Source organism: Cupressus sempervirens, chromosome 4 (assembly GCF_028749045.1).
Source record: "Cupressus sempervirens isolate cs-2001-9-10 chromosome 4, ASM2874904v1, whole genome shotgun sequence".
In the NCBI taxonomy this organism is placed as follows: Eukaryota; Viridiplantae; Streptophyta; class Pinopsida; order Cupressales; family Cupressaceae; genus Cupressus; species Cupressus sempervirens.
The window spans coordinates 149,739,022-149,765,566 of record NC_143121.1 but is presented as its reverse complement, the minus strand read 5'-3'; the positions used below and the strand labels follow the sequence as shown (position 1 = coordinate 149,765,566).

Here is a 26,545-nt window from a genome sequence, read left to right as displayed (position 1 = left end):
AAACTTGATTGATGTTCTCAACTTTACAACAAACAACAATGAAACTGAGACTAGCAATATAGATGATAGAGTGAAAGCCACTACCCTTGTATGTTCTTGTATCATTATCTCTTTCCATAAACTGTTTGCATTTATTATTTTGATTGATTAAGTGTAAAGGATAATTCTAGGGTTTTATTTGTTTGGATGATTAGTCTAAAATTAGGGATTTCCATACTCTTAAATGAAAGATCTATTTCTTGTTTTTGTAGACAATCATATGTGAAGGTACTGAAACAAAATCTATGACCATTGAGTAGGAACTGTCAACTCTTATGTAGCATCTAGACATAATGGAAAAATCCCAACAAGAGATTGATATAGATGTACCTGATGACATTGATTAATGGAGGAATCAGATATGCACAAGCTGAAATAGTTGTAGGCGATTGTGAAAGAAAATCTAAGACTTTATCCACTGACACCTCTTTTGGTCCCTCATGAATCTACCAAGGCTTTTACTATAGGAGAATATTATATTCCTGTAAGAACTCAACTACTGGTGAATTTATGGAAAATTCAATGGAACAATCCCGTGTGGGAGCAACCCATAGAATTCATTCCTGAACGTTTTCAAAATAGAGGCAAAGAGATAGATGTGAAAGAGAAGGAATTGAATTGATTTCATTTAGTTCGGGAGGAGGATATGCCCTGACATGTCTTTGGCATTGATTTTTGTCAGCCAAAAGTTGGGACGGCTATTTCAGAGCTTCAAATGGTTTTCTCCAAAGGGTACTGTAATTCAGTTGACAAGGGGGTTTGGGTTAATAGTAGACAAATCAATTCCATTGGAGACCATTATTAGAGCTCACCTTCTCCTATCTTTACTAATATGTTGGCTTCATCAACCCAGTGAACACAAGGTTTTACTAAATTATTAATTTACTTTATCCTATCATTTGATATTATTTTGAATGGTAGCAATAACCATACATGTTGGTACTCATAATGATAAATGTTATTTTGACTGATATTAAATATTATTGGATACACTCTCTCTGCCACAATTCTTATATAATATAACAATGTCAAGTATATATATAATACCAAGAGCTCTATAGAGTTATACTTTTGCTTTTGTAAGAAAAGGTAAGTATGAAGAATTTCAATAATTATTTGGAGGAAAGGAAATGTCCCATTTGATAAAATTAGGAAAACCTTACCATCGTTCTAGTCTCCTCTTGCTTGGTTATTTTCTTGTAATGAGATTGTTGGAGTTGAGGAAAGCCAACTCCAAAGATGCCCAAGATCACCTGCATGCGAAAACCTATCAAAGAGAAGCCAAGGAGAGGAAGAACATGGAGCAAGAGAAAAACCCTAAACGGACATGAGAGACCACAAGTATGCAAACACAATGAAAATGTATTTACAATGAGAAGTGATGTGATATGAAAATATAATGAGAGAGAGGTCGCTTATAAAGACCTCATGGAAGCTTGGAGAACAAGCTGGAAGGTGGTAGAAGATAAGGATGACAACTCAGCACATATCCACAAAAAGGTGGAACATGCTAGAAGGGAACAAACTCCCGTGTTGTCAACAACTAACCACTACATGCATTAAATACTAAATATTAAATAAATGCATTAACCTAAGTAAGCTTAAGTAATAGAATAAATAATTAATAATTAATTATTTACTCTAACACCCCCCCTTAAGTGCAACTTAGGGAAATGCCTTAAGCTCACAAAACTAAGATGAATGTAGAATGGGTCCTGACAACGAGGCCATTTTAGGTACCCAAGTACAATGCAAAAGATGCAACCTCTGAAAGCGAGGAAAGAAATAAAACCACATGGGAAAAACCCTCCCCCAAAAAGTGGTAACCTAGTGAAGAACTGAAGAAGTCTCCAACTAGGGAAATGTCCCCTAAAACAGGAACAAGGAGTGATCATGAAGAAGCATCACTGAAGCATGAAGAAGCCACAAATCTGTCAAACTATTGATCTGAAGAACCTCCATGGAAGAAGAAGGCATGAATCAAGCATGTCTATATGATAGATGATTCATCTCACCAAAATGCATAGGTAGCCATCCACTGCAATCACCTTGTACATAGGATCAACCACTAAATACATAGTTCACACTATCAAACCATCAAACCATGAATGCATTAGAAAAACAACATAACCCCCCCTTAATGTAGACGGGGTGTGATGATAGGCAACTGAGAAGGTGGGCCAAATTCTCTTGCAAATGAACCAAGAACGACGAGAGAGGGAAAGAGGTACAGACACCTATAAAGACATGATCAACTGACTCTACATGGGGCTAATGTCATGGAAGGGACACTCACTTGACAAAGGGAGAATGCCTAAAACAGCAAACAACAATCCCCCCCATGGTGCTTTATGAAAATAGTGCATGTACAACTGACTCAAAACAACGTTCATGACCCCCGAAATGCAAAAGTGGCACTTTATCTCAGTGTGATGCATAAAAGTGCTTCAAAATGATAGCTACAATAATCAAAACTGAAAACAAGCTAATACAAAACATAGTATAGCCTAAAACAAGAGAAACCATGCCAGGAAAATGATGCTCGAGCCTAAAATACTCAAAATATCCACCATATAGAAAAAATTCCAAAACTACGATAGAAAGAGCATGGGTGAAAAAATCAAAAAAAGGACCACATTTCTGGAAAGGTGACAAAATCAGCTTTCCAAAAATATAAAGTTTTCAAAAAACAAGCATGGGACGTAAAAGATATGATTGCCAAAGTAAAAAATAGAACTTCGGACTTCAACAGAAAAATGGGTAATAAAAATGCATCAAAACCTTAAAATACCTACACCAATGTCTCTGTCTCAGAACTAGCTTTCTAGCATTTCTTTCAGATTGAAAAAATACCTCTAAATGCAAACGTTATGGCCAAAAAATCACAAGTAGGTCCAAAACAAAATCAAGAGAGGTGCATGCAAGGTCTGATGACATCATGCTGACATCATGCTGATGTCAAAAAATTGTAGCATTAAAATTGATAGTTTGTAGGCCATCGCGGCAAAAAAGAATGCCACGTGGCAACCACATGGCAGTGCCATGTGGATGCCATGTGGTAGATCAGAGGACGTGGCATGGGCCACGTTTCAATGTGCCACGTGGCAGACCTGCCACATGTCAAGCACCGAGTGGTTGCAGACGGGCCAAAAAATGCTGAATCGGCGCAGACGGGCCAAAAAATATTGAATCGGCAGAAAACTCTGATGCAGGCTATTGTTCAATTGTCCACGTGGCCGCTAACGGAGAAGGGTGGCAGAAGTGGAGCGACCACTGGTGTTTGCCGCAGGCGAAGGTTGAGACTAGGTGGCGGGAAGGCTGAACGTAGTTGCGGCAGACTTCCGATGGTGCGATAGGGGAGATGAGTGGTGCCACCTACTATTGCTGCTGCGGGCCACACACGGGTGGCATGGTGGCAGCCCCGCGGTGGCGCAGTGTTGGTGCGCACTGTAATCTTTTTTTTAAATTTTTAAATGCCAATCCGTCCGTACAACCGTACGGAATGCCTTGAAATGAATTTTTTTTTGCCTCCTAGAGCTCCTTTTCCAAATTTGACAAGTTTTATATGAATCCTGACTATAAACGGCCTTTCGGATCCATTGGTGATGTCCGTTTGGCCCCAATGTGCTCCAAAAATTGCTAATCCCCTAATTTGAAGAAAAAATGCATAAACAAACTAGGGTTTGTGACTTCAAATCACGGCTTCAAAAATTTTCAACCAAGTAGGAGCAAGAAGGCTCTGATACCATGTTGGAGTTGAGGAAAGCCAACTCCAAAGATACCCAAGATCACCTGCATGCGAAAACCTTTCAAAGAGAAGCCAAGGAGAGGAAGAGCATGGAGCAAGGGAAAAACCCTAAATGGACATGAGAGACCACAAGTATGCAAACATAATGAAAATATATTTACAATGAGAAGTGATGTGATATGAAAATACAATGAGAGAGAGGTCACTTATAAAGACCTCATGGAAGCTTGTAGAACAAGCTAGAAGGTGGTAGAAGATAATGATGACAACTCAGCACATATCCACAAAAAGGTGGAACATGCTAGAAGGGAACAAACTCCCGTGTTGTCAACAACTAACCACTACATGCATTAAATACTAAATACTAAATAAATGCATTAACCTAAGTAAGCTTAAGTAATAGAATAAATAATTAATAATTAATTATTTACTCTAACAGAGATAAGACTAGACATGCAAAACTTTCTAAACAATATTTTTGTTATCGAGCACACCTAGCTCCTAGACGTAGACTGAATGAAAGATATAAATAGAATTTGTCTTCAGCACACATTATCAGGTTACATATAATTTCTAAGACCAATATAGAGGCCTAATATATAGAAACTTTATCACAGCAATAAACACACAAATAATCTTCTATCAATTCAAACTCATTTCATCACAGGATTGCTTAGAAAATTTTATTACAAAGAAGGCATCAATAGGAAGTTAGAGAAGTAGGGAATAATGTCTAAACAATTTGGAAACTCCATGATGCCTTTCATGACATGGAAACCAACGTGGGAACAATGTTTACAAAAAAGGCATCAATAGAAAATCAAAGAAGTAGGGAATAATGTCTAAACAACTTGGAAACTCCATGATGCCTTTCATGACATGGAAACCAACATGGGAACAATGTTTACAAGATTTAGAAACTCTATCATCTCTATCATAACATGAAAGCTGATATGGGAAAAATGTCTACAAGATTTGAAATTTGCATGACCTGTGTCATGACATAGAAGCTGACATTAAGACACTAGAAAATCTAAGCATTCTTTAGGATAATTATCATTAGAAAACATGAAGTTTTGCTGATGGAAATCATGATAGCCTTGCAATTAGGCAATTTTTCTTTAAAAAATGGATGTTTGTACTTTCTATACTTAAACAATAATTTTGTTGCTTGGAATCGCATTAAATTTTGTAGAGCCCTTTTATCAGGTCCATGTCATGCATACTAGTTGTGGAATTTGTTTTACTATATGACAAAAAAAATTGCTTCTTTTTTGTGCATTGATCGATTCCTATCATTTATTATGGAGCCATAATGTGCCAATAATGTTAGCACAAGGTTATATAGCTTGGTTGAGAGTCCAACGACTATGTATAGCCTTCTATAGAAGCTACATATCCTTTTCTAGACACATACACATTGAGGCAAAGGGCATTATATATGAAAGAAGTCAATATGGATCAATTATAAACCTCAATATCAAAGGAATTCCTTGAATATTAAAATAACTAGAATTTCACTAGCTAGCCCTGCATTTTTTTTGCCTTCATTTCCAACTAAATTCCTCCTGATATTTACCAAATCCCACAATTTACCAAAGATTTCTAAATCAACACAAAATATGTCAGAAACCATGCATATAATATTTATGTAAAAAAAGGAAGCTATTTTGATGTGAAAATGGGAAAATCCAATCCTTTGAAATTTTGAGTTGCATTTTACAATGCTTAGATCCAAAAATTGAAATGAGTAAGCATTAGATAATAATATAAGCAATAGTTATATATGTTTGTTCAGTTCGAAAGTATGTAAACTATCATGTACTCAAAGAAGATGTAATATATTAAAATAGATAAAAGTACTTTAAATGTTCCTCCTCAATATGTTCATAGAGAAATATACAAGTTCTAACTGAATGTTATGATGCAATATTATGAAAATTTTTAAGGACCATACTGAATTGAATTATCTCTAATGTATGTATGAATGGATGAGAATCTATTATTACCAAGTCGAAATCATTTATAAAATAAAATAAAATACCTGTTAGTTGTCCCAATTTTCCATTAACAACATATCTTGGGAGGGCAAGAAAATAGTAGGCATTTAAGATGCAGATTCTTGCAATCAAGGACTAGCAATGTAAGGTTTCCTTTGCAAAAGCTAACAACTCTGCATTTGTGGAGCCTAAAATGGGTATTAAAGATTTGAGTTATGGATGATGAAACATTCTTTGACTCCAAATATCTAGGTTCCAATACACATATATTAATAAAATCATTTTCCTCCCTACCAAGTCTTAAAACTAAAATAAGCTATATGAAATGGGTTATGAAGAGAACAAAAATTTAGAGTATAGATTAGGAAAAATTGTAAATGATATAGTTTAGCAGACAAGGTAGATGAGATGGAGCCTAATGGTGTTGGTCTCTTCAACATTAGTTCATTAACTATCTTTTGATCTTTATAAGATCCACTTTTTCATTCTTATTTTCCAACCTAGAAAATGTATAAGAATGAAAGATCCTATACTTACAAGATGATTCTACATATTGCAACATCAAAAGAAATTGTCTAAAGATAGATTGGGATAAAATCAACTCAAAAAATGATTGCAATGTGGAGTGAAATAGTATTTAGGAATTTTAGAAATTGCATGCTAAAGGGGGTTGAGTGAGAGAATTCTAAAACCTATCAACTAATTAAGGAGTTGGGAGGCATAAACTCAATGAACAATAGTCAAATGCAAGACCTAAATTGAAATCATTGTTAGTTGCAAAATCACACTTAACATTCATATCAAAGAAAATAGAAAAATTAATGAACAAATTTCTTTAAAACATAAAAATTATTAATACGATGTATTTATAAGACTAGTGAAGATTTGTAAAAAATGTCTATTATTGGCTCAATTTTTTTTGAGTTGTGGATTAGAACCAACATGCAAATGAAGGGTTGTGAAAACTAAAACTTTCATATTCTCAAAGTTATGAAAGAGGTTAAAGATGATAAATGAATTGAATGAAGATAAAAGCTCATGACAACCATTCAACTATCTAATCTTATAATCTCAAACATGCCAACACATGCACACAATAGAATTAATTTATAGAATATTCTCAACTAAATTAAAATAAATTAATTAATTCCAACATAATTTTCCATTTATAATTAAATCCTCAAAGATAATTCTAAAATATTAAAAAAAATAATATAAACCAAAGTCTTGTAAATAACAAATACAAAAAAAATCATTCTAACTAATAAATAAATAAATTTTAGAAGAATCTATTTGTATCTTACATCATGAGAAAATGTATTACTAAACTTTCAAACTATATCTTTATATATTTATCTTTTTAAAAAAATAGAAGAAATGAAAAAAAAAAAAACTCTATGTAATATGTGGATTTTCAAGTCCAAGGGAAAGTTTTGAAGAAGAAAAGAAAATTTAAGTAAACAAAAGAAATTTCTTTTGACACTAAAAGAAGATTATGATTCTTCATAAAACAACATGTTACAAGCAAATACATTCAAACTCTTGGTTGCACACAAAATAATATTGTGTATAGCACATTTAGAATATCATATTGAGTCAACAAGTAGGGAAATTTTAAAATAATATCTAAATTAACACATAATAGGAATGAGAATTTTGGAACATTCAATGGGAGGAAAAATAAATAAAACTCAAAGGAATGACATGAGATTTTTTTTGAAATTACTATTTGTGCTCACATGTGTGTGTGTGTGTGTGTGTGTGTGTGTGTGTGTCTATATATATATATATATATATAGTACAATGAATGAGTAGGAACTACAGCATTGAAATTCACTATGCCAAGAGGAGATACAAGGGTTAAAAATAAAATTATGTATACATGGCACATAATAGACGAAAACATCTTGATTTACAATATAATACTTGAATCATAAGAATGCTTAGCAACACACCAACATACAAGGGACACTAAGACCATGCTATGATAGGAACTCCATTTAGGCTATAGTTGTCTAGCCTATCTTGATTAGATAACTGCTATAGGAGAGGGACACGAAGATGTATGAAATAATTTTAGTTCCATCAGAAGCCAACACCCTAAAATAAATTAATTTAACATGTGCAGATCATTTTCTATGATAGTAAATACAACTTCAAGACTAAATAGAAGTAGAATGTATAGTATACAAGGAATAATGATTCATGGAAACTAAGCATGAAAAGAGGACATATGATACTATATAAAGGATTTTATGACAATAGTAAAAATTGTAGTCACAATATAGAGTGTGCAATAGTTTATGACAAGTTCAAATTGAATACTCACCACTCTAAACCCAACTTATAGACAAAGTATAATACTAATGAATGAAATCCCCATGAGCATGGAAAACCATTAATGAAATAATTTTAGTGATGTTTTAGAAAAAAAATTTAGAAATTCTACAATATAATTATCGTCAAGGAATACTTGATCTTGACTATACATTTGTTAGGTATAGGATGTTTTTTGTTTAAAATTGCTAGACATGCTTTCTGGCAAGGTGTAGCACAAGTGAAAACCAATCCCAATGAAAGAATGAACCTAACTAAAATAGGTATCAAGAAGCCCTATAAATTACCAAACCCTAATAGTCTTACCTAGCAACAATATATTTCCTAATCTATGGGGCATAGAAACATAGGTTTCAGATAGTTAACAACTAAACTTTAAAACAATATCTAATTTCATTTTATTTGAATTTGTATAGCACCAAGTATAAATCCTATAATTCCTTTATTGCTTACACAAAAATATAAGGGGAAAATGATTGTATGTTAAAAAAACTTAAACTAAAAATTGGCATGATAAATTTTACATCAATATTTAAATTATAAATTCATGAATTTCCTTACCATCTTGTCAAGCTTCCACTCTGGCACTAGTTTCTTTACTCATTTCCTTAGTCTTGATCTCATTAGTATGTGAGCATGCTCATTAGGTCTTCAATCTATTTCAAAATCTTTGAAACTCTCCTCCTTAACACTTAGAGCACAACTTGTGGTTGTATGTTTATGGGTTCCATTAAACATTGAAAATTAATTTGATTTAATGATATGTTATTTTAGAAATAACTACATGAATAACCCACAACATAGAAACAAAAAATCTCAAAATCCATATTTAATCATGTTGGAATTCTTTAGAATAAGTGAGACAGGGTGGGGGGAAGGGTGAATTAGTTATTCAAGGTCCAGATGTCTTAATAAAACTTTTCAGCACTTTACCAAACTCATCCATATATGTCCTGATCATGTGTCTTACATGCATCCATAATACTTAAATTTTGTAGGCTACTATCCTAGTTCAAAATAACTTTGCACAAATGTAAACATGATACAACATAAGAAGATTCACACAATTTGACACAAGGATTTTAAGTCCAAACTCAATTTGGGAAAAACCACAAGTAACATGCTACTAATTCTTAGTCTTTTGAAGTGATTTCCTATGAAAGGCCAACCCTATTAAAGGTTACAATACACATTGTTAAATGAGACCTAGTTAAAGGATTTTATCACCCTATTAGGAGTGAGCCTTGTTAGAGGACTTAAGACTATTCCATTAGAATGTCACCTGGTTAAAGAATTTACAAATGACTATTAGGTCAACCTTAATCCAAAGGATTTGTAGTAAGGCTTTGATCTAATAAAAAATCACAACTCAATTGCAAATTACAGATCTCTATTTCATTCCTCCATTCTTGTTGGCTTTTCACACTTCACTTTTCATACATTGTTCACCCTTCAAGAACTTATCTTCTTAATCCTTCTTTCTTTGTACGCCAATTTGTAGACTCTCTTATTTGGCCACCATATGAAGCAACACCCTAGTCTTCTTATCTTCCTTGGGTTCTTGCACATGCCAACTATTGCTTCTTGCCTAGCATTCTCTTGTAAAGAGAATTTAGATTTTTTGCCACTTAATCACAATTGTCCATACTAAGATTGGGTATGATTTATTGAATCTAAACATCTTTCTATTTTGTCTCTTCTAGAAAATTCCTTCACAATCCTCTTTGAATTTGTCTCAAAATTGTTTATCTTGAATTTTGTGGCACTAGCTCATTAAGCTTGTCTTCCACATACTTCACACAATCCAAGAATTCAACTTTGTCAACTTAGATTTGGAGAATCTTTTATCTTTCTCTTATTGTTGTCACTTGGAAATAACTAACCTCTGATGCTTGGCACACAAAATTTCACTTGGCACATTGTACAGTATTGTACTATCACTCAACACTATCTAGACATTACTTAACAGATACTACTATTTAGTCAGCATAAACTATATTTATATTTTTCTCGGCACCAATTGATTTTCTACTTGACTTGCACTAACATTGCTCGACACCAACTATTCACTTGGTCAAGCTTAGTAGACACAATTCTTCTTCCTTATTTTTCTAGACTTAGTAAGTGTATCCATCAATTTCAGCTTTAAGTAGATAAACAATGTAGCATATTATCCATGTCTTATTTGGTCTTAGTAAGTTTCTTTTATGCACTAGATAACTTAGCCTTTCCTCTGGGTGCTCTTGTTATCCTATTTGATCAAATCATCTTCATCAATCAAAGAAAAGATATCATTAAGACCAAGCAAGCAATTGTCTCAACAACAAGTAATTGGTTTGATTTCATTGTCAATATAATGACCATTTCCAAATTTTGCATATCAAAACAATCATGTTTTCAAAAAATCACACCTACTAAAACTAGAAAATAGAAAAGAACTAAATTAAAAAACTTTTCACTCAAGAAACCTTGAAGGAACTGATAAATCTCATATCATAATCACCTAGAAAAATAAAAAGAAGCTATAGTGTGTACAAATTTGTAACATTAATACCAGAATGCCTAGAAGTCATAAAGAAATGAATGTTGATGAAAATAGTATAAAAACATTGGTCATAATCTTAGATGCATCTACATGGACATAATGTTTAGAGAGACATCTTCCATATATATACCAATCAAACACCACCATAATGACACATCTACAAGAGCATTACATTTACAAAATATTTTTAAAAATATAGGAGCAAAGATTCAATTACTAAGCCTAATATTGTGTATCTATTCTTGACTGAGTCAATATAGGTGACACAACATGACCTCACCACTCACATTTAAAAGTTGCTCAAAGTAAAACACAATACCTATAGTATGCAATGGCCACTACTTGGAAGAATACAACCACCACCTATCAAATGACTCCTAGTAGATGTACTCTTTAATATATGTCCAAATGTTAATGAATAAGTCTTTCTATTTTTTGTGACATAAGAACAAAATGATCATTGGAAAATCAGCCCTAACGAATTAGAAAATAAGAATTAAATAACAAAATCTCATTTTAATAAAATATTTTTACATGACATAGGATAGAAAGACTCCAATACAAAAACTTTAGTTTCTACCTATTTATAGGAAAGACTAACAATGAATAATATTAGTAGAGATGTGGAAAAATATAATATATAAGAAAAATGTGGAGTAATAATATATATTCGTTTTGATAAGTATATTTTAATAAATTTGAACACATGTTCATATTTTATTTTAAAAATTATATTGAATTTATATTTTATTTTTTATTATTTTGGCTATTATTTTTTTAATAACAAGCTAATTAAATTAATGATTTGTTTCATTTAAAAAAATTTAGAAGAGACGATTGTCCATATGTTCACTTATTCTTTATGAAAATAATAAGAATGAATTCATATTAGGATCTTTAACTTTATATAGTTATGTGTACATAGATATTTCACATGCAAGTTATATTGGGGTTGAACCTAATCCAACCATACCTCAATGAACTAGAATTTTTTGTTGATGGAATAATCATGGAACTCATTTTATGACATGTTCACATTATAATATTAGTATATTTTTAGATATGTAATTTTTATTTCTTAATTTGGTTTTGTGTCATATTATTACATCAAGGTTTTACAACATACTATGTGATCCATCATCGGGATGAAACAAAATGTTAAGGAAATGAAAGATTATCTTATTAGAAATATCTTTCATATTGACAATAGATAACATGATGTGGTTCAAATACAAGTTAAAAATCTTAGATATAAGAAGATTCAAAATCAATAATCTAATATTTTCAAAGATTGTGGAAATTCGATAACATCAAGTATTATGATGTTTCCATGATAGCATGATTATGTTATAATGTTATTAAAGTATATTTTCTCTATAAAAAAAAAAAAATCTTTTTTAAATTTAGAACATTTTTGTGTTATATGATTGTCATCTTGACCCCTCAATTCTTTTACTTTTATGAGTATAAATAATTCAAATATAAATTACACCCTTCTAATTGTGCATTACATCCTTCCCCATGAAATCATGTACTTCTTGGTTTAGGTTTGAGTTAATTGTTAATTTTTTTGAACCTATTGAACATATTCAAAAAAATGCTAAAGGTGATGGCTTGGTGGATTTTATATGTAGCCCTAATCACAGTCTACTTCCTAAGAACATATATATCATTTGACCACAAGTCTCTTTTCAATTATAAATTCCTACACTAGGCACATAGAGGAATATTGATTACCAAAGTGTTTTAAGATTAGTTGGAAAGCATAACAAGGAAAGAATTATATTTTAGAATCTACAATATTTTATGATGATCTCATTTTCTCTATAAGGGGATGGATACAGAGACTTTGGTCAAAGAAAATGAAGAGACAAAATGGGCCAATATAGTACTTAAAATAAGTGAAATCAAGAAGTATTGTATAAGTAAATCCTTTTTATGGTAGTTAATCCTTGAGTTATTTCAATTATTCTTTAATGCATTCCTATCCACTTAAATTATGCATATTTTTTCCCTAAAATTTGATCTTTGACCACTCAAAAGAAAAATATTATATCTTCCTCTTATTTGTCTATGATAGGAGAGAGTGGTTAGGTAAATGATATTTTTCTATTGTTCATTTTTTCCTTATTGTCTCAATCTTAGGCACATATGTACCATGGTGATGTGCACAGATCAATTTTCCTTTTCTACTTTATGGTTAAAAGCACACCCAAAATAATATAAAATTTTATCATGCAAACATGATGTCCCTCTCAAATGTAGAGGAAGATCATTAACTCAAGAATGATCCATCTAACATTTTTTCTCCCACTTTTATTAAAGTAGGTTGAATGTTTTAGTTTTGTCACTAATCACATTTTTTGTAAGGAAAAGAAATACACACTATTATATGGTCACCCAAGCCATGATACATGTTTTAACTCATATATATCCTCTCTTTGGTCCTGGTTATTTTCTTGGATGTTTTGGTTCATTTACATTGGACTTAGCACTTTATATGGTATGGTGATCACTATTTCTTGTTTATGCATTTCCTCTGTTGGATGTGAAGAACACAAGATAAATATAGAGACTTGTGGTGAGATTCAGCCTTATAGTTCATGTGTTTACATGTTATAGATATTTAGCAGATGCTGCTTGGCAGTGCATGGTTATGGTTTCACTAACAATAGAAATTGTTAAAGGATATTATATTGTAAATCATTATAAGATCTACCATTACGGAGATTCATTGGGAGTTCCTAGATGTATATGGTCATCTATGTAAGGCTTTAGAGTTAGAGCATATGCTTTCATTCAATATGAATTATATGTGTCAAAGATATAAGATTAACTTTATATAGTTTTTATACCTTTAATGCATTTTTTGTTTAATGTAAGAGAAATACATATCATTTATATTTCATGCCTTAAATGGAGTACTTAAAGAAACTTATATTTATTTGAGAACTATTTAAGGTATACATAGTGAAAAGTTTTACTTTAATGTTGTACATATATTTACATGGTCTAACCTAGCCTATCCACAATAGACAATCATTTAGGAATTTAATACATTTGAGAGGATTATTCTTAATAATTTTTCTTGTTATTAGATAAATACCCTTACATGATTTTACACAAAATAGTTATTATTCTTCACATTTGTAAATAAGAAGGAAAAATAACTAATATGAATTTAACAATGAACTAAAAATATTAAGAAGAAATTAAATAAATATTCTAAAATTTAGAAGAGATGAAAGCTATGTCAAAATTACTTAGTGAATAAGAAAAATACAACATATTTTTGCATTTTATTATATTATTGTTGAAGTGGTCCAAATCAACAAAGATACATTCAATAAATATTAAACATTTGTATAATCTAAATTAATATTATAGATTTTGAAACAAACATTATATTTGATCTTTTATATTTTTCACTAAATAGTTATAAAGATTTGTTTAATTTTTCAAAAAATGAAATTAAATATTAAAACTATCAATTTTTTTATAGTTTCATTAAAATAATTAGTCTATATTATTTTAGTCCATGAGAAAAAAAAATAGGTCATGGATGACATGTTCTTACTTGTGAAATTTTATTAATGGAAGCTCTTATTTCATCAATGTGTTCATCACATGGTTGTATGCATTTATATAATTTTCACTAGAGTTTTAATATTTTCATCATCATTTATTTTGCATTGATTTTTTTGGAAAAGCTTATAATCGAGTTGTTCTCATACAAAATTTATCATGGAAAAATAATTTATTCCTAAATGATTTGTCAATAGTGGCAAAGATATGGATGTGAAAGAGGACTTTGAATTGATTCCATTTGGATTAGGGACAAGAATATGCTTGGACATGTCTTAGTCATTGACTATTGTCAACTATATGTTTGGATGACTATTTCAAAGCTTCAAATAGTTTCCTCTAAAGGGTACTATAGTTGAGTTTACATGGGAGCTTGTACAAAACTCAATTCCATTGGAGGCCATTATCATGGATCACCTTCCCCTCCATCTCTACTAATATGTTAGCTCCAACCATTGAGTGAACATTAGGTTTTCACAAATATGTCCTTCATTTGGTTTCCTATCTTGCACCAATATCAGTCTACTTTCATCATTCTTTAATAGCCAATCTTGCACCAACAGACACTCTTGTATGCAATAGGGGCAAAACCTCTTTATTATAGTGATAGATTGGGTCACTAATTATTGCATTTAAAGGTGCAACATGCCTAAGCTAGTACATGAAAAATATCATAAAAGCTTATACAAATCTTGAAAAGTGATAAAAAGCATTTATGAAAATTTTGAAAATTTACAAAGAGAATTCATAAATAGACTTGAAAGTAGACCAAAATATATTTCTAAAATACATTAAACAAACATAAAAAAACTTTTTAAAAACTTAAATAAATTGGAAAAAAGAGGTTATAAAAGAAGTTAACACAAATTGTAAAATAATCCCAAAATTACTAGAAATTGAAAATATTAAAATCAAAAAATAATCATCATTTCAACCATAATTTACCCTTTTTAGGGATATATATTTGAGTAGACATAAATGAGAAACACATAAAACATTAGGCTTAACAAATTACCCATCGACGAGAAAATTATCATCCTAGTATATAGTTATGGAAATCAATTTGTATGATCCAAAAGACATCAATTTCTAGCAATTATCATTTGTCTTGTATAGGGTGTAGTATGCTCAGGATCAAATTTCTTTGTGTTAGATGTAATACTCCATTTTTGAAACCATGCATCATGATTGTAATAAAAATAATTAACATTTTCCATAAGATCAATATTGTTTAGGACTTTCTTGATAAATTGAGTCTAAATACTTCCTTTATTTCTCTTCAATCATGTTCTTATGCTACTCAGGAATATCCACAAGTGATTAGAGTACCAAGAAAGGTTCATGGTCTTGCTTTTGTTTATTGTTTATGGAACAATTTCATGAAGTTAGGAGAAAAGGTATTTTGGGTATCTATGTTGACACATTCATTTAGGAAAGATCCTATGAAAATCTAAGGTTTATTGTACTTTTGGTCATCACACAGACCTTGACACTTAACACACAAATTTTAGAATAGATGATTTTTTAAATTATTTTTTTGTTAGTATGTCTATTACTTGAATAATTACTTTTGGCTAAGCACGAATAGTTGATTTTATTTGTATCACCTTGATTATCACCCTATTAGAATGTAAATGTGTGCACTCATAAATCTAAGAGTTACTCTAAGAAGAATAAGAAGGACAATGAAGATCTTGAAAATGAGATGCATTGTTTTTAGTTCACATTTGATTTTATAATTTTCATTTTAGTTTATACTTCTCTAGTGGTAGATTACTATCTTTCATGAAATTAAATTTTTTTTCTTGACATTTCATAATTTCAATTATTATGGTGCTCTCATATCTAGATACGAAATACATGTTCTTACTTGATTCAATTTAAAGGAGAAACTATTAGTACCACTTGTAAAATAAAATGAATAGTAACCAAGTTTTATACTATACTTGACTAAGAACATTAAGAAAAAAGAAAATAAAATTCTAGAAGTTCCTAAAAATAGAATCTATAACAAAATTACTTGGTCAATAAAACAAATACATATATCCTTTGTTCTTTTCTACTATTGTTGAAATGATCCAAATCAAAAAAAAGATATTCAAGATTTAAGTAATCTTAATTGACATTTAAAAATTATAAAAATAAAATTAAACCATATTTTTCATCTAACTAATTTCATTAATTTATTCAAATTTCAGAATTTAAAATTTAATTATTAATTTTCTTCTTCTAGAACCATATTACAAAAAAATGTTCTCCTTTATTTTGATTCCTCACAACTTATTACTATACTATAGAAGTCATGGATAACGTGTTCTGACTTTTGAACATGTATAATGTGTCATCGCTACGTCATATATATTTTATTTTCTACTGCATAACATGTTCATACACATTTATTTTATGTTCAAAGAACTTAGCAAAAGCTTATAATAGAGCTGTGGTCATACAGAACTCTGGCGTGGTTATTCTAATCAAAATTAATTAGCTGTGATTTATGGAGCTAGAAGCAGCTTCCATTGCCATTCTTGTTGTGGTACTGGCTGCCCTTTTGCTAACTACAAACTCTCTTAGACATAGAGTTAACACAAAGGCAAAGCCGCCGCATCCTCCATCGTGGCCTATTCTTGGGCATCTTCCACTGTTAAGTAGAAACAAAGAGCCCCTTCACAGATTTCTATCCTTTCTTTCAGAAACGTATGGTCCCATCGTGCATCTCCAACTTGGCATACGGCCAGTTTTGGTCATCAGTTCTTCAGATCTCGCAAAAGAATGCTTCACAACAAACGACAAAGCATTTGCTTCTCTCCCACTTACGGCAGTAGGAAAGTATCTAGCGTATGCCTTTAAAGTGTTGTCTTGGGCTCCTTATGGCTCATACTGGCGAACAATCAGAAAGATTTGCAGGCTCCAACTCTTTACCGCAGATAAAATCAAATCTTTCCGACATGTCCGGGAAGAGGAAAATTCCGTCCTAGTCAGCTCTCTTTGAGTGTTGGCAGCGAGAGATAAATAGAGTTAACATCGAGTTAAGGCTTTCAGATCTCACGTTTAATATCATTGTGCAAATGGTTGCCAGCAAGAGATTCTCGCCAGATCTCTGTTCAAAGGATTTCGAAGATGCTCAGCAGTTCAAGGAGATGATAAAACAAAGCTCCTTGATAGCTCATGGAGCATTAGATATCGGCTATTACTTGCCTTTCCTCAAGTGGATCGTTCCGAATAGAACAGTGTGTGCAATGAAAAATATAAATCAGAAGAGAGAAGGGTTTCTCAAGAGATTGCTCGATGATCACCGAGAGAAGAGAAGGGTGCACGCTCCAGATTTGATTGATGCCCTCATCTCTGCAATAGACAACCATGAAATTCAGACTGAAAATAACGAAGATGTGGTGAAAGCCACTGCCCAAGTATGTCCTTTCATCACTTTCTCTTTCCATATAGTATTTCGATTGTTATCGTTCTGATTTATTTAGATATAATAGGTCGACTTACCGTGTTGTCAAGGTAGGACACTCATTATTGAAAGCGTCTATAAGAAGAATCAAATTAGTTAATCTTTACTCGCTGTGTTGAGGCCAAGACACTGATCACAACACACCCGAAAAAAAATTGATCCCTTAGTTTTGCAGACTACTATAAGCGGAGGTACCGAAACATCCTCTGTGACCGTCGAGTGGGCACTATCCACTCTGATGCAGCATCCGGACATTTTGGCAAAGGCCAAGGAAGAAATTGATATACTTGTTGAGCGGGATCGGTTAATGGAGGAATCAGATCTGCCAAAGCTGAAATATTTGCAAGCAGTTGTGAAAGAAACTCTGAGACTTTATCCACCAATACCTCTTCTGCTACCTCACGAATCAAGAGAGGACTGCAGTGTTGGAGGTTATCACATTCCCGCAGGGACGCAACTGCTTGTGAATGTGTGGGCGATTCAACGGGACGCTGCTGTGTGGGAGCGTCCCACGGAATTTGATCCTGAACGTTTTCTCAAGAGTGCCAAAGAGATGGATGTGAAAGGACAGGACTTTGAATTGTTTCCGTTTGGTTCAGGAAGGAGAATATGTCCGGGTATGTCTTTGGCATTGATTGTGGTAAGCTATACGTTAGGGCGTCTTCTGCAGAGCTTCGAATGGTTTTCTCCAGAGGGAACTCAAATTGACTTGACAGAGGGGCGTGGGATTACAATACAGAAATCAAGTCCATTGGAGGTCACTGTCAAACCTTGCTTTCCCCTCCATCTCTATTGATATGTTTGATTAATCAATATTGCAAAGAACTTTGCTGCCTGATGATAATGTTGTCCCGATTGGTTTACTCTATCCGAGCTTTGAATACAACTTTGAACAGGAGTAATAATGTTCAATTGGTTCTATATTAGATGATATATAAGACAAGTATTCTTTACGTTAATGCTGTTTTAATTTTTCTACTTTTACTGGCACTAGCACTTGCACTTGCACTTTTGAGGGGGTGCAAGGGCTATGCAAGGGTCATGTACATAGTGAAATTTATTCATCAAAGGATTATGTTTAGATAAATTAATATATCTATATACCTCTTTATTTCTATATCTACATGTCTCTTTTTAAATCATAATTTCCCTATAGACATCTTTATCCCTTCCTTTATATATTTCTTTTACATAGACATATAGACACATTTCTTCTTCTTTATTTCTAATTTCCCCATTTCTTTACCTTTAGTCGCTTTACATCTATACTTTATATTCCCTGTTTCCTTTGATCTATCTATCTATCACCTCATAATCATCATTATCTCTTCATCTCCTCATCCACTCTTGCCCTCCCAACTTTAATATTTGATTTTAATCCGTTTATCTACACTCTCTCTTTTGCCTTCCCTATTTATATCTCTATCAATCTTTTCATATCTACATCTTCCTTCTATCTTGCTATTATTTATTTTACTCACCATCCCCCCTACTCCTTATTCACCTAGCTATCACTTTATATGAAGCTAACAATTCAAAACTCGATCTATTTTATCAGCTACATTTTTTTTTTCCTTGCCTACATTATTATCCATTAATTTATAATCATATTATATTTATTGAACAAAAGAAAATTTTTCACTTTTATAAATAATATTATATTTGAAAGTAGATAATTATATAATTAATAATTACAAAATATAAATTTATAGATCTGTAAAAATATATTAACAATGTCCATTTCTTTATCACTCTTGTTACATACCATGTGAAGAGTTATCAAACTCCATAAAAGAATGAATGTTAAGGCACATCTGAAATGCAATTTTCTTTATAATTATAATTTGAATATGAGGTAACAAGAATATTTTTCTAATATTTCAACCATTAGAGTGGCTTAGAATATCCATAATGTGTCTAAGTTGCTAACTTTGCAGCCATTAGTTCATACGGTGGTCAAAGACTTCCATAATTGACATACACTGTACATTAATAAAGGTTTTTGAATACAATTTTTTACCTCCAATTGTAGTTATGTACATAAATTTGGCTCTTCTTGTATTTACAGTAGATAAATATTAGATTCTTTTGACTAAAAATTAGTTTTCACTTGAAAAAAAATAGTTATTTTGCATTAAAAAAAATTAGTGTTATTCACTTTTTGACATATGAATAATTTTTCCTATCTTTGTAAAGCTACATTCTCTTTGAGAATAATATGTAAACTATGGTAAATACCAATCTCTCAATCGCATGTTATGAGTTTACAGACTTTATTTGTATTGAATAGTAGTAGTAGTAGTAGTATTGAAATCTAGAGTCCTAGCATACTCACTTATTAATTAATAATATATAAATAATTTTAAAAAGTATTTCATTTTTATTCATACCTCTATACAATTTTGTCATCCGATATTGTTTTCGTTTAAGTTGTGAGTTTACAAAACAAAATTGACAGAATGACGCACATTTTCTTTCATATACGACATGGACAAGCACTGTCTTGAATTTATCAGTTAGAAAAATAAATGCAAAATGAGTCAATATGGCTTATCTTATTCCAATGATTTTCTGACACCACTATGTAGTTTTGCAGTGCAAGACTACTAAGAATTTTTTTTATTTATAACTTCCACTATACAGAGGTAAAAAGAACAGTAACAATGGAGGTGGACTTAAAGTTTCTCAAGACATTTTAACAAAACATTTTCTACATACCATGTTGTCATCTGCAGAGTGACCATACTATGCTTCGTGAATCTCCACAACTTCTATAGATGGTAAGTGCTGACAAAGTTTCTTGCAGAAGACATTTAAAATCTTCCAGCCCTTTTATGAAATTCTTGTATACAAAACTTGTGATTTACACAAAAAACTTAGATCGAATAACATGCAATTAGAAGGATACTGGAAATGGATTATTGAATCCCCTCCTCAAATTTCACATCTCATCATCTTGAAAGCTCCCAAAAGCCTATGTCCCCATCTGCAGAAAATAATGAGTGATACAAAATGAATTGTTTACTAATTGTTGAGCTGGCTCTGATGGTAGTTGAGTCCTTCTAAGCTAATGCACTTTCATTCCATTGTCCTTGTTGGTGCTTATTAAGTGCTGATTCACATAGAATTTCTGGATATCGTTCTTGCCTCTGCAGCATAAGACTGCTAGATTGATGGCACCATTGATAGTCTCTATCTAAGGCACCATCCCTAATCCTATTCTCATAGACCCTAAATTTTTTTAGATCATATACCATAGAGTGTAGTTCATGAATGATCAATAGATCTAGGGCACAATTCCTGATCCTATTCTCATATACCCTAAGTTTTTAGATGATATACCATAGAGTGTAGTTCATGAATGATCAATAGATCTAGTACAAACAACCATTAACTATCTTTTTAAAGAGATCACAAATGTCTAATGGCATAAATAAATCCTTTGGGGTTAATGGGAAAAAAATAAAAGTAGCAAGTGGAAGCTGCAGCAATTTTCTCATAGACTTTAGGCGCTTGAAAATTAAGAGTCAACACGCGTCACACACCCATCGCTCATGCAATCTCTGATATCACGTTCTCTTCACCATTTGGACGTACATTTCTAATTAAAACTTCTTTTCGCAGAATTGCAGAACTTTTATCGAACATATCAAGTCTCCATTGGGTGCTCTACAACTGTACTATCACTATGCATGAATAACTTTGTATTTCCTATTCGATTCAGGCCCTTTTTTTTGAAGAGGAGGTAAATTATTTATGAATTTTGAATGTAACAAATCTTACCTATCACTCACTTTTTTGAGTCACTTGATTATACGGGTTTCAATTGTAAAGTCAAACTATTTTGATTTGAAGGCATTTACAATATAGAAGAAGTGTGAGTTTGAGGTTCACTTAGAAGATTACATTTATAATCAAGTTCAAGCACAAACATTAAAAGAATTCATAAAAAAATTATATGATCTTGAACAAGTACTCAAAGTTTTTAGATCGCACTTATTGAATCTTATTTGTGTATAATGATATTGAGTCACCTCAGCCAAACATAATGGACGATCATGTGAAATGTCATACTTCTTGGGAGGCTAATTTATTCAAAAGTGCTTTTGAGCTTTAATCACCTTTCTATGCAACTTAACATAAGTCTCAGTGGAATAGATTGTAGAATGTTCTTTAGATTTGGGACTTGAGGTGGTGGAACGAAGACATAGGTGTCCCAATTCAAGACATCGCTGAAAGGAAGAACATAATGATATGAAATGATGATAGGCACACAGCTGCTATAGATAGCCTCATTTGCTAGAATTGTCTTGTACATAACCCATCTTGAAGAAAAGTAAGTCAAACTTTGACTATTTAACACTTTTGCACTAGGAATCAAGCCTTAGTGTGTGATGTTTAAGCCGTTCGCATCTGGAGTGTAGATGAGGAAGAAAATATGATATTTTTCAGACTACTTCATTAGTGCTTCTTGTTGTAGTTTGGCAGTAGTGTTTTGCTTGAATAGAGATTGCTTCTAAATCAAAGAGCAATGACTTTTCCAAAGTCTTGACAAACCAACACCATGGAGTAAATCTAACATGTCACTTTATTTTTCTTGGCGCATCCCCAGATCAACGATAACTTTCTTATTTCCTGGCATAAAACTATTGGAAAATCTGAACAAACTGGTCACAATCTCCCAAGGAGTGAAGCCTATTGACTTTATTATATTATTGTACTATGTAAACATCACATACTATCAGTTTTGATTTTTAGAATAGAGCTGTTAAATAAGAAAATCTAAATCACTTTTCTCAAGATTTATTTTTCTTTAAATGTCTGGCTTTAAGGGTGGTCAAATCTTAAATTCCAAACATTGCTTGGTACAAGAATAACAATGTTAAATGACGGTTTGTTAAGAATAAGCTTTGTATTTGTCTCTATTATGTAAGAATATTAATGCATTTATTTGATTTAATTTCTTAATTAATTAATTAAATAAGATTTAAAAAATATAAATTATAGTTAAATTTTAATTTTAAATAATTTTTAAAATATAAATTTAAGATAATTTTTCTATGTTTATCTCCAATATTTGTAAGTAGAGTATAGAAAATAATTATATTTGAAAATATTTAGTTGGTCCAATTATATGTTAAATATATTGCTAATTTTAATGACATGATCACAAAGGTATATATGTCATATCTAGGCATTAGGATGTATTTTTTTATTGATTACTTGTGATATTAATTTTTCATAATGCTATTTATAATGAAGTTACTATGTTTTTATTTAAATGTTTAATTTGTCATTGCTAATTTTTGAAAGGGACACAGTAACTAACTAAATTTTATTGTTATCTTGCATGCAATTTAACCATTTCCATTTTTTTAGTTGATTTTAGTTCACCTACATACATATAATTTTATTCATTAAATGCTTATTATGTTAAATTATTATTTTCCTATTAAGGTACTCTAATTTTTTTGTATTTCTATACTCTTGTTCTTGATTGAAGAAAAACTAACTCCAAAGGCAACCTAAATTTGTAAAAATATATCAAAAAACCAATAATCTAGAGAAAATACAGTGAAGAGTAACTAGATGAAGGCTAACCAAAAGTAATCCAAACATTGGTGATGAGATGCAACATCACTTCAAAAATTTCAATGGTTATTCCATTTTATGAGTGGTATTACGATTCATATATAAAACCTTATTAACAATGCTATCTTGGGAGCCCTTGCATTTATCCCTACTATGAACATTGAGAAATGAACCATAAATAAGATTTGTAACCATGGCATAGTGTGACATAACATCCTTTTTCCTTTTCTTCTAATATGCCCTAAAGGTGAGTCCAAATTGCCTTTGGAGATACTCTGAACAAATTAAGTTTTTTTAAACATCTCTTCCTAAGTTGATCTATGTTGTTCTACATCATTATTCAATTGATCATGCACAACTTTCTATTTGTCTTTCACTTTGTCAAAAGAAGGTTTCAGCTTCGTAACTCTATTTTCATGGGCCTCCCTTCTAACTGTCTAGCTACATTATGAATTATGAAAATCACTTTATCAACATTCTATAGTAAGCTATACTATTTCAATACTAATTGTGCTTGGCAAGATGAGATTTCCACTATAGTTGATTGTGATATATCCTTTATAGATGAGATTTCCATTGTATTTAGTTGTGATATATCTCAAGAGCTTAGCATTTCAATCTCTCCAATCTAGTGGGTTGTGCCTAATTTTGTGAAAGATTTTCCCTGCCTTTGGGAAAATTTCCCCCTATCCCACCATATGTTGTATAATCTTTAGGAACAAATCCTCCCTAGTATTTATTGGACGCTATGGAAGGAAAGAAACAAAAAAAAATTTAGGAAGGATAATTTTTTTCTCTTGATTTGTTCAACATAGACAAAAGGCTAGTTAAGGAAATTGTCAATGCTCCTTTCTTCCCTAAATTCTCTACCTTACTTGACCTTGTTAAATATAGAATCAAATAAATATGGCATATAATAAAATCTTTACCATTTGGTTGAAAAAAGGGAGAATGAAGGAAACTTAATGGATTCCTAAAAACTAGTATTGGTGGAAATGGAATTAGAATGGATGTTCGAAAGACAACCTTGACATCTCTTATATAGGATGTTTGGTTAGGAAAAACAAAGGAGAAATAATCCAAGTCTTTTTTAGAGACATTAAAATCAAACATAATAACTATATAAAGGGTTTGGCAACATGGTAGGGTATCAAGACCCTTCAAGAGATAAGGGTTGTAAAAATCATATTAGAGGTAGATTATAAACTCATAGTTGATATGCTTTTGAATTAGGATACTAGCCATTAGAGAATATTGTGTCTTATAGAAGATAACAAATATAGATTAGCCATGTCTAGGGAAGTCAATATTAGCCATACTATGAGGGACTGAAACAAGGTAGAGAACTTCCTTGCTAACTTGGTTCTTGGTTGGTGGGAAGGTAAAGTTTCTTTTGATTTGAACTTCTTAGAGAAAATAAAAAATATTTTAATAAGTGATAACACATAAAAAGTTAGGTTTTTATTTGATGAAGGAGTATTCTTTTGATCAATTTGTAATAAAAGATAAAAGCATGTTTTTAACAAAAAAAATTGGTCAAGGAGATAGAATTTATCATAAGGACATTACCAAGAAAAAGTTTCAAAAGAAGAGGGAAAACAAAGTTTCTAAAGTTTAGATATTTGGTTAATTGGAAGGCAACAAAGAAAACTAAATTTAGAAAGAAGAATATTTAGAGTTGTCTTAGCGGTTAAGATAAAAATTTTAAATTTTGATAATAATAAAAATCCATCATTAATGCAAGCCCCTATCCATCTATTAATGGGCCCTTATCTAGCTATTAATGGAAATAAATGGGAATGATTCAATAGGTGTAAGGATAGAAAGAAGTATGATTTCTTGAAGAAATATATCAAATCTTAATTAAATTTTTTAATTTTTTATAGAAGCCAACATAGATAGCAATAGATTTACAAAAACAAAGGACATTCAATTATCGAGGAAGGATGTTTTAAAGAATAATTGAAAGCATTTTTTTAAGCCTTCAAATATTGCAAGTTAACTACATTCTCGAAGTTTTCTAGTTCTTGGCTAAAAGTAAAATGACTTTGTTCATGGAGGAAATATAGAAGTGTCAGGATTTTGAAACTATAGTCACTATAGAGGAAAACAAAGACATTCATGAAGTACTTTAGGAGTTGCAAAAGATAAAAATTGTGGGTCAACTTGTGAAAAAAGTGGATCAAAGGGATAAGAAGGAACTAAAACAAAACATGGATATTTGGAAGTACTTTCAGGATGGGGGGCTTACCTATTTCATGAAGGCTATGAAGGACTTCAACAATGAACTCTCTTTAAGGTTTGGTAACTCTTGGCACAAGGGAACAATGACTATAGGTAGTATTTAATTTACTATTAGCACAAATTTGATTGTAGAGGCTACCTGTCTAAAGTGCAAATGACACTAGGTGGAAAGAAAGAGTCAGGCTAAGCGTAAAAAATATAATAAGAATTCTTTGGTGGCAAAAAGGAGGATAGGGTTAATTCTAATAATGGATATGATATATTGTATCTCCCTCCCCCCCTTTCTATTATTTGCCTCTCTGTAATGAAATATTTTATGTGTGAAGGGAGATTTAACCCTTATCATGAATACCACTTTCCCTTGCTTAATTTCCTTCATAATGGGGATAAACTCAATGTCCCATTCTTTTTTTTATACCCACCATTTCATTAGGGGAATATATTTGTGTTATACTATCATGTGTTTTATCACATCCTGACATTTAGTAAAAGCTTGATTCGTGGGAAAGATCTTCAAGGATCTAGATTGAGTGTAAAAATAGAGGAAATTAATCTCATTTATGATTTGAACCCTAGCAAGGAAGGCCATAATCCTAAAACCTAGAAAGAGACCAATACTGGTTAGTTGAGCCCTAGAATCAGTCCTAAAAATCCCTTGAAGAATTCCTCTTTCTTCAAACTCCCTCCATAAGAAGCAACTTGCCCCAAAGTAGTCAAGTCCCTACCCTTAAATTGGGAAAGATTGAAAAAGACATCATTGATGTCAATAAATAGGGGAGTGATGTTGAGGAAAGAAAGGATAACAGTACCATAGGGATAAGTAATTACCAAGAGGATACCTTTATAGAAAGAAGGTTATAATGCCTACATAAGAAAAAAAATCAAAGAAAAATATGAAGAAAGAAAACTCTTTTGCTATGGAGGAATTGAATTTCCTTGAAGCTGAGACTAAAGAGGAATATATCACTGAGAATAAGGACACAAAACATGTGGATTAT

The 26,545-nt window shown here is 31.6% G+C and overlaps 1 pseudogene; it reads left to right on the top strand.

Annotated features, from left to right (window-relative positions):
- The first annotated feature begins 16,751 nt into the window (after nt 1-16,751).
- On the top strand, nt 16,752-18,507 carry LOC149560401 (cytochrome P450 82A1-like; annotated as a pseudogene).
- The last annotated feature ends 8,038 nt before the right edge of the window (nt 18,508-26,545 follow it).